At 36.8% G+C, this 12,406-nt stretch overlaps 1 long non-coding RNA gene across 7 annotated transcripts in view; it reads right to left on the bottom strand.

Annotated features, from left to right (window-relative positions):
• The window catches only part of LOC102151889, a 157,110-nt gene extending 145,358 nt beyond the window's left edge, over window positions 1-11,752 (bottom strand). For all 7 annotated transcript variants that reach the window (XR_005361351.1, XR_005361355.1, XR_005361353.1 and 4 more), the window contains exon 1: window positions 11,630-11,752. This is a non-coding gene — a long non-coding RNA (uncharacterized LOC102151889). The remainder of the gene's footprint in view (window positions 1-11,629) is intronic.
• Window positions 11,753-12,406: the final 654 nt, after the last annotated feature.

Here is a 12,406-nt window from a genome sequence, read left to right as displayed (position 1 = left end):
TTAAATGATTTTTTGATAAATCAGGTATAATTTACATGAAATAAAATTCATCCTTTTTAGTGTACAGTACTGAGAGACAATTCTCCAAGGGTTCTCATATTTCTGTATTTCTTTCAAGCAGAGACACTGACTGTCCTTTCTTCTGGGCTATCTTTCAAGCATGTTTGCATAGCAAGCAGCCTTGGAAGACTGAGCTCTTTCCCCTCGAAAAATGATAAGGGATTATATGAGTCATCAAGTAAAGTTTCTTGAGACTATCTGGGCAGATTCATAATGTCATCCCCTCAGCAGTCAAGGAAAAAATGTTATTTCAGTTTCCCACCAACAAATTGAGTCCAAACCCTCTATTGGACTGCTTGGGGATTAGTATGTGCCTCCTCTGGGCATTCTATTTGATTCTTTATATTGGCTGAGCTACAGGTCAGTCCCAACAACGGGCTGTGTTGGAAGCTGTCCAGGAAGCTGTGGCACACTCCGTACATTTGGGGCTCCACTCCCCTAATGACCCTTTTGAATTGCAAGTCTCTGTGACTAATGACTCTGCCAATTATAGGCTTCTGTTAAAGAAAGGCAACTTCCACTCAAGAGAGTTGTTTTAGGGTTTGGACTTATCGCCTCCTTGATACAGCTACCACCCTTCCTGAAAAGCAACTATTAGCTTGCTACTGGGCTCTTGTCAAAACTGAACTCGTGACCCATGGAACTCTTGTGACACTCCTGCCTGATATTTCCATTTGAGTACATATCAGCTTGGACTCAACTAACAAGGTGGGGAGGCCCAGCTGGCTTTGCATTGTAAATGGTATATTTAAAACACAGCTGGCCTCAGAGGCATCTTGGCTTTATAAGAATAAGTGATAGCTATTCCTCTGTGAGAAACTTTATATGCCATTCCTCCATGTGAAGAAAAGCCATTGGTCCAAGGGGCTTTCAATTCTCAGAGGCCCCCTAAAAGTCTGGGCAGGGTTCACTGGTGGTTGGGCTAGGCCAAAACTTGATGTTGTCCCTTGGGCTGCTGTAGCCATTCAGCTTCAGTGTCAGCTATGCAGAATCAATAATGGATGTGGTCACACCACTTTGTGGATGGAATTCAAAGCCACTGTCACAGCTCTAGCCACTATTTCCTTTAATGAACTTTGCTACATTTTTATTGACTTGTTGCTAATGATGTAGCTGTTATAGAAAACTCCAAACTCACAAATGGAACATACCGTTTTTCTGCAGTTCTGTGAACTACAGAAATAAATCACTGCTACAGGTCAAACTGTATGGGTCTCTCACATCCATGGTAAAATTCCATTCTCCAGTGAGACTGAGTAGAATTAAATCCTGCATATCCCAATTGTCATCATTGCTACCCAGATCTGTCCTGCTACAGGTATGGCTACATATCCATCATTGTAGACTGGAGTAAAGTAAAGGTTGTGTTTCTGACATGGAAACTACCAGTGCATGTCAGAAATTGTGACTCTTCATAAAGTTGACCTGTGTTCTTATGGTGAGAGCCACCACATCTCAGGGGGCATGACCTTCACTCATTCCTGACAAATGGGTTAAGTCAGACCTTTCACTTTTTTATGGGCTACCAGTGATGCCTTACTGATGCCTTTAGTTTTTCAGGTCACTGTGTTGCTCATCCAGTCCAATCAGCCAACTCTGGCCGCACTACTGTGGTCCTTGATCCTAATCTGTATCATGCTTGCAGCTCTCTGAATCAGCTGTAGTCTGATTATCCACTCAACAAAGCTGATGGACTTGCAAGCTCTGCATCATCCACAAGTATCTGGTAAGTTTAAGCATTGAAAGAGCTTCTTCAAAAATTAACTTAGAAATATTTCTGACTGGGATGCCTGGGTGGCTCAGCGATTGAGAGCCTGCTTTCTGTTCAGGATGTGGTCTTGGGGTCCTGGGATGGAGTCCTACATTGGGCTCCCCTCAAGGAGCCCGCTTCGTCCCCTGCCTGTGTCTCTGCCTCTCTCTGTGTCTCTTATGAATGGATGAATAAAATCTTTTCTTTTTTTTTATGGTGAAAAAATTTATATTTAGATTTATAGCCGGCTGGACTCTGTTTAGATGATCCCAATTTTGTTGGCAACATCCAAAGCATCATAGTCAGGAGCCAGTCAAACATATGCTTTCTTCTCTCCATCATGCCTGATCAAGGTGTGGACCTTGGCCACATCAATGTCATAGAGCTTCTTCACAGCCTGTTTGATCTGGTGCTTATTGGCCTTGACATCCACGATGAACACAAGTGTGTTGTTGTCTTCTATTTTCTTCATGGCTGACTCAGTAGTTAGGGGGAACTTGATGATGGCATAGTGATCAAGCTTGTTTCTCCTGGGGGTGCTCTTTCGAGGATATTTGGGCTGCGTTCGGAGATGCAGGGTCTTGGGTCGTCGGAATGTAGGTGACATGGATCTTCTTTTTTTGTGTGATTGTGAACACCTTTCAGCACCGCTTTCTTAGCTTTCAAAGCCTTTGCTTTGGTTTAGGCTTTGGGAGGGGCAGGGGCTTCCTTCTTAGCCTTCAGCGCCATCTCAGTGAAAGGTAGATGAATAAAATCTTAAAAAAATAAAAAGAAATATTTCTGACTCAACTTTCCTTACCTCTTCCTTACAAAAATAGCTTAGTCACTGAATGTGGTAATCTTCAGAAAGGGATCATCTTCCTAGGTCACTTCCTAGGTAATAGAATGAAAAGGATGAGGACAGAGATCAATTCTGAAAATTTGATATTTTGTCCTAACCATTCCTGGGCATAATTCTTCTTTATTTTCACTGATAGAAATATTATACAAGCCTATTTGGTACACTTTCTGCATATCATCCAGGCCAAAAGAAGGTATAGATATTTCAAATGCTTTTGGTTCAGATTCTGCTACATGACATAGGCCGAATGGAGTTGGTCGTAGCTTCTGTCAGGCAAAATAATCCGAGTGGTGAACAGAATGGGAACTCAAGAGAAATATCACTAGAAACCAAGAAAACATAGAAATGAGAAATGTATGTTGTTGGCAATTCTCCACTGGTGTCCATTTTTCTACACGTCTTGCAAGCAGAGAGATGGCTGTCCTTTGCTCTGCACGATCTTTTCAAGGTTGTTTGTACATGCACATATATTTAAATTCTGTTTGATAACCTCAAAATCTGGGATATAGCTGAGTCTGATCTAGATGATGCATTGAGTTCTGATAGTATATTTTTTTTCTTTCTTTTTCATGTGCCATGTATTTTTTTTTATCCAAAACTAGACATAACACACAGGACAGTAGAGGCTAAGATAAGTTGTAGTTATGTCTGCAAATGAGCATGCCTCTTCTGCTTTGTCTCTATTGTGGGCAGACTGAGTCCATCTAGTTAGGAAATGAGCTAGATTTTATTTTGTTGCTGTTGTTATTCCTATTATTAGCTTCAGCCTACTATAGGTATCAAATCCTTTTGGATTCCTTGTATTTGGATTGGAGGTCAAGTTGCCAGAACATTTTACTCAATGTTTCTGTTCTATGATCAACGTTAGACTGTCTCATATGGCGTGTATCTCAGAGAGAGCTCCAAGTTCTTCCAACTCCTCTAGCAGTAGACTACATTTACTTGTTCTTCATGCTTGCTAGCCTAGTGGGGGTTTTCAGAGGGTTTTCTTGGCTGTTCTGATTCAGAGTTTGTCTTAGTCAAGCCCTGTGTTTTTATATCCCTGTGAAGAGGTCTTCTCAGTGATTCTGTTCTTCCTCCCCATGGCAGCCAAACTCTGTCCTGTATCTTTAATAGGTCTTAGGTGGAAGAAAGTTTTCTTTTTTTTTAAATTTATTTATTTTTTATTTATTCATGAGAGAGAGAGTGAGAGAGAGACAGAGAGAGACAGGCAGAGAGAGAAGCAGGCTCCATGCCGGAAGCCCGAAGCAGGACTCGATCCTGGGACTCCAGGATCACGCCCTGGGCCAAAGGCAGGCACGAAACCACTGAGCCACCCAGGGATCCCTGGAAGAAAGTTTTCTATGGCTACTCTCCCACTGGTGAGACCATCTCTAATGGTCTGGACCCAAACTCATTTCCTGCCTTTCCACCAGTGTAGAGGGCTCTTTCCTGTCCTCTTCTCCTGGTCTCAATGCTTTTTAACCTGTGCAGACCCAAAGAGGGTTTGTTGCCCTTCCCTCAATGGCACAAAACCTTGGCTTCATAGGGGAAATAGAAGAAAATGATCCAGTCTTGGGGTCATGCCTCTCCTGCACAGACTCTGTTCCCCTTTCCAAGGCTTTCACCACCAATGGAAGCTGTCTCTGTTACCCGCTAGCTCCCATCCTTTCTTGTGAATATATGTCTAGGTCTATGGAGAAGGGTCTGTGGCTGGTTGCCAACTCTCCTTCTGTCTACAGTTGCAAGGAATTCTATATTTTCATGGTAGCTCATACTCCGACATTAACAATTGATCAAATATTTTACATGAAATCATTACCTCCTTTTATGATGGTCCCATTTTCCTCCTATGCTATTTATTTACCCCAGACAAGCCAATCTCCATGCCCCATCTCCTTGAAGGAGCCTGTCTTTTCTTAGATTTGACTAGTTGGTTGTCTTGCATCTTCAACTCTCTGATGGGTCTATAAAGCTTATGATTTTATAGATTGTTTAGCTTTTTCTTGTTGTGAGGGTGGCAGGAATGTTCTTTCTAGCTTTCTACATCCCATGCAGAAGTAAGAACTTAAATGGATTTTTGGTAATATCTTAATTCTTCTGGCCTTATGAACCTATGGATCTTTATTTAAAGACTAACTTTAGCTTTTTGTCATCTGACTCAGTACTGTCACAGAGAGAATTTATTATCAATCAAGGTCCTATGCTATATTTTATTTCCTCCTAAGTTTTAAATGAATTGTGGTATTTCACTACAGAAAAAAAGACACCTAAGACAATTGTGGTTTATAGTTTCTAAAAATAAAATAACTTCTGAACTTCACAAAATTAATAAATAAAAGATTCATTACTTATGCTTCAACAGGGTTCTACTTATGGCATGGTTGATAGAGCACTATACTTATGTCACTGCTCTCTCATTTATTATGTGATGATCTTATAAACTTGGGCAAGTTATTTTTCTGAGCCTACATTTATTTATTTGTAAAAAGGGCAAAGTATAATATGCTTCTTTTCCACATTGGGTGTCTAAGAGATGTCAATGATATAAGTATGCAGAAGTGCTAATCTCAGGAGAAGCACACAATATCATTTTTTACCAGACATACATTAAGAATAGTTTTACAATTGCAAAAGACATGGATGGAGCTAAAGAGTATAATGCTAAGTGAAATAAGTCAGAGAAGGATAAATACCATACAATTTCACTCACATGTGGAATTTAAGAAACAAAATAACTGAGCAAAGGGGGAAAAAAGAGAGAGAGAAAGATATATAAGCAAAGACACTCTTCACCATATCTCCATAACCATCTCAACTGATAGTTCCCAAGAGTAGGGGAGTGATGGATGGGTGAAATAGGTGACAGGGATTAGACAATGCGCTTGTCCTGACGAGCACTGGATGACTAGGATTAAAATAAAAACTTATATATATATTTTTTTAAAGAATAATTCCCCCAGAATATGATCTTAGAAGAATCTCTTAGCATTTCTCCATCTCAATTTTTTTATTGGTAAAACATGATTTCTGTAACATATTCTTTTACAGCAAATCTCACAAATCTAAATGATAAGAATCAAAGACATAGTATCTGTAAAAGGGTCTTGTGCACTATAATAAGGTTTAAGTGAAAAGTGTTCTTGCAATAATTCAAATGTAAGATTCTCTTTACTTTTAAAAACTGTTTACCAATTATGATGGAAATATTAAACCTCTAGAATTTATTTGAAATAATGTTAGATTTGTAAAAATAATTGTGTTTGCTACTTTCTTACAAACTAGAAAGATAAATGGAATCATATTTAGTTTTCATATCAAATAAAGTCATATAAGATACAAGATCATTTTCTAGGTGAAAATAATTCACAGAAAAATATATAATTATTGTTTAGATATATATTTTGTCTTCCTCTACCAAATAAATACATAAAAACTCTGCATATTATTGATATATTTGACAAAACAAAATAACAAAAACCAATTGTTAATTAACTTAGCAACACAACAGCAAATACCTAGTTCGACTAAATGCAATAAATATGACACTACCAAAAGATCATCAAAGGGATTAACTAGAAATAGTAGGCACAAGGTTAAGTTTGCTGGATTTAGCAAATAAAAGGACAGAAAATTGTCTTAAATTTAAATTTCAAGTAAATAACAAACATGTTTGTTTTTTTTTTAAGATTTATTTACCTATGTGAGAGAGAAAGAGAGGGAGAGAGAGTGCATGTGAGCAGGGTGATGGGCAGAGGGAGAAGGAGAGAAAGAACGCAAACAGATGCCCTTCTGAGCCTGGAGCCTGCTGCTGAGCTCAATCCCAGAACCCTAAGATCATGACCTGAGATGAAGGAAATCAAGAGTCAGTTGTTCAACTGACTGAGCCACCCAGGCACTCCCAAAATACTGGTTTTAATATAAGTATGCCTCCAAATATTGCATGGGGCATGCTTGTACTAAAAAAATCATTTGTGGTTTATCCAAAATTTCAGTTTAATATAGAATCTTGTACTTTATCTGGCAACTCTACATTCAATTAATGTTTTCTTTTTCCTATAGTCATTTGAATTGTCCTCAGTTCTAATTTTAAAAAAACCTTAGATGGCTCCTCATTCTTTATTTCATGCAAAAGAAATAGGAGAAATCTAAGTGAATCTCCTTAGGCAGCTGGTGAAATCCATAACCACCACGGCCCTATTAAGTATGCCTACCTTTCTGGGATGCCCTAAAACTGAAGCCAAGTTGAGGTGATGGGATCAATGGGTGGTTATAAGTTCATAAAAATTTTAATCTAGAGTAACATTCCCCATGAGGCTCTTCAAGCCTTATAACTATCTACTCCTCCTAGTAGAAATAGAATTTCTCCTTCCAAATTTATTGCTGCTTAAGCCCACACTTTAAAGGGGCTGCCCAATGCCTGACATTTCTCTATAGTCAATAACACAAAGGATCAAGGTCATAAGCACATGTTTCTTTTATTCCATAGTGAATCTCTAATTCAGTGGCTCTCAAATTTAGCTATATCTGAATCACCCAGAGGGCTTGAAAAACACATTGCTGGGCCACATCCCTAGAATTTCTGATTCAGTAGGTCTGAGGAAAGACCCAAAGCTCTCTGATGATACTGATATTGCTGGTCTGGGGACATTCTGAGAATAACTGCTCTAAATTAGAATTCTTAAAGGAAAGAATATTATAGTTGATTAACTGGAGTATGCTATTCATTTGGCACCTCTAAAAATCTGTAGTAAAGAAGGGTTACAGAGATAAATTATATTCATAATATTGACCACATGGCATTTCAGTCTTTAAATGCTTTCTGAATCATTAAAGAGAGATTGTACTACATGAAATCTACAGCTTAGGTTTTTTTTTGTTCTAATTTTTTGAAAATTGATTGATAATGCATGTTGGTGTGCATATGGTATCTCTCACGTCTAAACATGCCAAAGAATAGAGACATGCTATATGCTATATTTTAAAATTAATTTTAAGTACAGATTCTCAGAACCCTTAAAATTATATTTAAATGTGGTCCATTAGCATTTCTAAAAATATACAAGAATAAGAAACAAAATCTTCCTAAATACCTAGATTCTTTGTACTTATGGAAGCATTGCAGGGAGGGAAAGTAGGGTGAGGTACAACATTCATTGAGTAAAATTATAAGCAATTCAGTTTTTGTTATTTCTCTAAATAACATACTTCCTCCAAGGCATTGAAGATATTTTAATAACTTTAACTTCACTGTCTCTCTGAAGTGGCTAATCAGCAAGCACTTCCAAGTGTAATTTAATGAAATGCAAAAAAGTGGTTAAAGAATTTATTAAGCTTAGTAGTTTAAAGTCTTCCCAAAGCCCCATGTTGGACCAGCTGGCTCAAAAGTAAGGCTAGCACATAAATTTTATCACATATATATCTGTTTTTTGAAATTAGAATATAAAAATACCAGAACTCAAAAAATTTTAGTCTCTGAGTGTCACTTGCAACTCCAACTGATAGAATGGATGGCAGCAGGGAATTAAGTGTAGAGATTATTTTTAAAGAGCATGACAAAATGAGATCCCCTGTGAGCGCTTAGAGTTTGCACTGTCTCTTGAGACGCTGTTACTATACTCCTCAGCACATTATCCAATGATACACTGATTGATGTATAGGAAATTACATCAAGAAGGCTAGCATGTTTTGGAAAAAGCCTGCAGATAAAAATCAGTCCTCCAATCTCAAATCAAAATGAAGAAATAAAAATAAAGAGTAATACCCAAACTTCTAAATAAGACTTTGAACTCTGTGGAATCCTAAGCAAATTCATCCTCATCCTTTATTAAGTATGTTTGATATTACATAAAGTGATAGCAGGTATTTTAAAATTTGCTATTAATACTTAATAATAAATAATTAAGTTTCTTTATTTTTATTTTTTAGAAATTTTTTCCACCTTTTTTGCATATTTTTTTTATTGGAGTTTGATTTGCCAACATATAGTAAAACACCCAGTGCTCATCCTGTCATGAGAGACACACAGAGAGAGGCAGGGACATAGGCAGAAGGAAAAGCATGTTCCCTACGGGGAGCCCAAAGTGACTTGATCCTAGGACCCCAGGATCACGAACTGAGCCAAAGGCAGACGCTCAACCACTGAGCCACCCAGGTGTCCCTTTAATTAAGCTTCTACTATTCTTATTCTAGGTCTAATTCTAGGCAGTTGACATATCTAACCTCACTTTATTCTTATGAAAAAACTTACGGAAAAAGTACTGTTATTATGCCCAATTTATTGACTAGCAGTATGACTATAAGTCCCTCTTGAAGATTTTAGCTATTGAACTCGTTCAGATATAGTATTTAACATGATCATTATGCTATCCATATGAATACATACAGTAATCTCCATTTGATAGACAAGGAGGTGGGTTTTGAAGTTATTATATAATCTTGCTGTTCCCTGGGATTCAAACAGATTTGGATCTAACTTCAGTGTTGCAGTTTGACTCAGCAAATTAATTATTTTTTCCAGTTTCAGGACCCTTACCATAACATACTGATTAAATGTAAGTACTTATTAGGGCAGTTTTGAGCATGAGAAATACTGTATATTTAAGTAACTGATTTCAGTCAGTAACATTTAAACAGTTCTCAATAGTTAGTAATATAAATTTATCAAGTTCCTCTATAATAATTTGTCTAAATTGGAAGATGTGATTTGGATATCTAATGCTCATAAGTATTTCTGCTATACCATTTAGGTCTGAAACATACACTTTTGATAAATCCAAATAATGGATTTATCAAAAAATAACCTCACTGTGATTAATACATGTAGACATTGGGTAGGGGGGAAGCAGATGCCTATTTTGTATGCTCAAATTAAGACTGTTGCAAGCAGCCTGGCCAAATTGTTTTAAAGGATATTGCCGTGTAACTTTAATACATATGGCTTTAGGCAATAATTAAAAGATCAATTTCACAGTTGGCAATTAGGAGGCAAAGAGTACATGGTTAATTTCTGCAAATATTTGGTATACTCTTGAGTCTAGAAAGCCAGAGTTGCAAACAAGCTATTCTGTAAACATTACTTTTTTAATTTAAATAAATCAAGGCAAAGTTTTTAAGTGTGTGTAATGTAGAGACACTGTTGGTCATATATCTGAATATATAACCATCCTTGTCCAGCCCCTATAAATGCCTGTTTATTTTGTAATCATTTTAAGAAGTGCAGAACAACTATAGCATATTCCTTCTATAGCCACAGTTCATCTACACACCCCTCGCCAATTGGTTAATTCAACTCCATCTTAAAGGTTAACCAAAGAGACACCCAAGAAACATCTAGTAGTTCATTTCTTCTCTTAGGATGTCAAAACAGTGACAAGAGCAAGCCCTCAGAGCCCCTTCTACTGTCAATCACTACCACTTCCAAAGGCCCACCTAAATTAGAGATTTTTTTCTTATTATTATTAGTGTGTAGTTTTAGTGAGAAAAAAAGAGCTGACAGTTGAGCTTGCTTTCAACATTGTTCTAGAATAATTTGTATTTCGAGGACAAATCATATCTGCACATATGGTTGTCTACCTCATAGAAATTCTATGTTGGGATTTGGGGCTGTGGTATGGAGTAATATTAACTTGTAAGAATTGTCTTTGGTGTATGTATTTCCTTTGGTGAATTCATTTCCCTTTGTGGGGCAATGATGATGACTTTAAGGGTACTGAAGTATTCCAACTCTTCTGGGACAAATACCATCTAAATGTCAATCTGTTGAGGTCTTGTTAAAAGCTGTACCAAAAAAAAAAAAAAAAAAAAAAGAATATCAGGAATTTGTCTTGGATTGCATCCAAAAAGGGGTAGGCTACCTTAGACATAAGGGTATGTTATTGTCACATAATCACATGTGTTACAGAGTAAGGGCAAAACTATTACACGACATTCAATATTATTATGTTGGGAACAACAGAAATAGAAGCTTCTCACGGGGATGATAGCTATTTTGTCATTAACTCTCACTTCGTTACCTTAGGTGTTCATATTAGGCAATTAAAAGTCCTTATTTTGTGTTCCTGACATGAGGGTGCCTTGGAACCAAAAGGCAATGTAACCGGATACATGAAGTCTGAACAAAAATAAGCACACTTTTCTTGAGATATATATCATAAATATTTATTCTCTTTTTAAAAGAATAACAGTTAAATTACTAAAAGGTTACAAATATTAAATGTTAATTTTATATTGACACTCTCAAAATTTTATTTATATTCCATTACTTCTGTGTGTGTTGTGATCACCCAGTTTGACCAATATACTTCTTTTAATCTATCTTGTATTTTATCTTATAGTCAAGGGTTCAGTGCTTTAACAGTTTTGTTGTTGTTGTTTTTTTACATTTAAGAAACAATTATTTTACATATTTAAATTTAGAGAATTATTCTAGTAATTGTTTGTTACAAACTTGAAGTAATTATTACCGGATTGTACCTTCATATTTTCCTTGAATGTAGAAACTAACCTTGGTCTTCATGCTTATCTCATTACATGCAAGTTAGTCAAAATGAGGTGCCATGGATGGAATAAGAAAGAATTCATGAGTCCCAAGTGACTGACATTTAGTTAAGCATCTTTAAATTTTTTTTTCTTCAAATTTCTTTCTTAATATATAAAATAAGTTGCTTTCTCTCATAGTGGGCTTGGTGGAAGAGATAAAACAAGTTCACATCCTAGGCATGGCCAAATAAACATGTCACCTTGCTGAAATTTAAAGGCTGCCACCTATGGGTTGGCAAAAAGTATTTAGACTCTTCAGAAGTAGGGATCTTGACCTTTCCTTGTTAGAGGGCCTGCAAGGTCAATGGCACCAAACCCATCAGTCAAGGGAAGTTGGAATACCTGTAATACCATAGACTTGCTCTCTCCAATGAAATGTGAACAGAAGTGAAGTATGTCTCCCCCAGGTACAAGCTTCAAGAGCCAGTGGGTGATTTGCTATGTTCCCTTCCACTTACCACGACAATTGTGGCAGTCTGTGTTGAGGAGCATCTGCAATCTGGGGTCCCTTGAATGACTATCCTGAACATAGCCTTCCTGCTGAACTGTTCTGCTCATGTAGCCCAACTGGAAAATCTATTCTTTTAGAACACTGAGTTTTTGAAGTCATTTGTTACTATGGCAGCATAATGTAGCCTATTCTAATGGATGCACAAGCCACCCTCTATTAGGAAGAGTTGACTTAGATCTCAATTGATTTTCCGGGCACCTCTGAAGCTCAATGTATATCACAAAGTTTGGGGGTTTGGGGGGAAACTTGGCCCTGGAGAAACTATATAGTTGGTGATGACCTGACCAACTGAAACTGATAGGGAGCAATTTCACACTTAAATAATTTCATTTCAAAACAACATAATTTTTAGTAATGTCCTAAATATAGTTTAGCAATTCAGCAACTTCTACAAATTACTGGTGAGAGAATTCTTTAGAAAATGAATTCTGAATATTCCTATGTGTCCTACACAGAAAAAGTTTACTTAATAAAATTTATATAAGGATTTTAAGAAGAGATTTACATTGGTTTCACATAGGAAGCAAAAAAAAAAAAAAGTTGGTTAACTATCTTATTTCTGTGGTTTTCAAGACTGAGGAGCAAAGGTTGCAGTTAAGAATATTAAGTTAAGAATATTAAGATCATATAACCAGAGTGATGCTTTGATTCAGAAAAGAAAGAAAACATGTTTTCTAGTGTTTTGGCACAGTTTAGTCCATTCACTGAGACTATGAAACACAGT

This window comes from Canis lupus, chromosome 6 (assembly GCF_011100685.1).
Source record: "Canis lupus familiaris isolate Mischka breed German Shepherd chromosome 6, alternate assembly UU_Cfam_GSD_1.0, whole genome shotgun sequence".
Taxonomy (NCBI): domain Eukaryota; kingdom Metazoa; phylum Chordata; class Mammalia; order Carnivora; family Canidae; genus Canis; species Canis lupus.
This window is presented reverse-complemented; position numbering and strand designations above follow the sequence as displayed.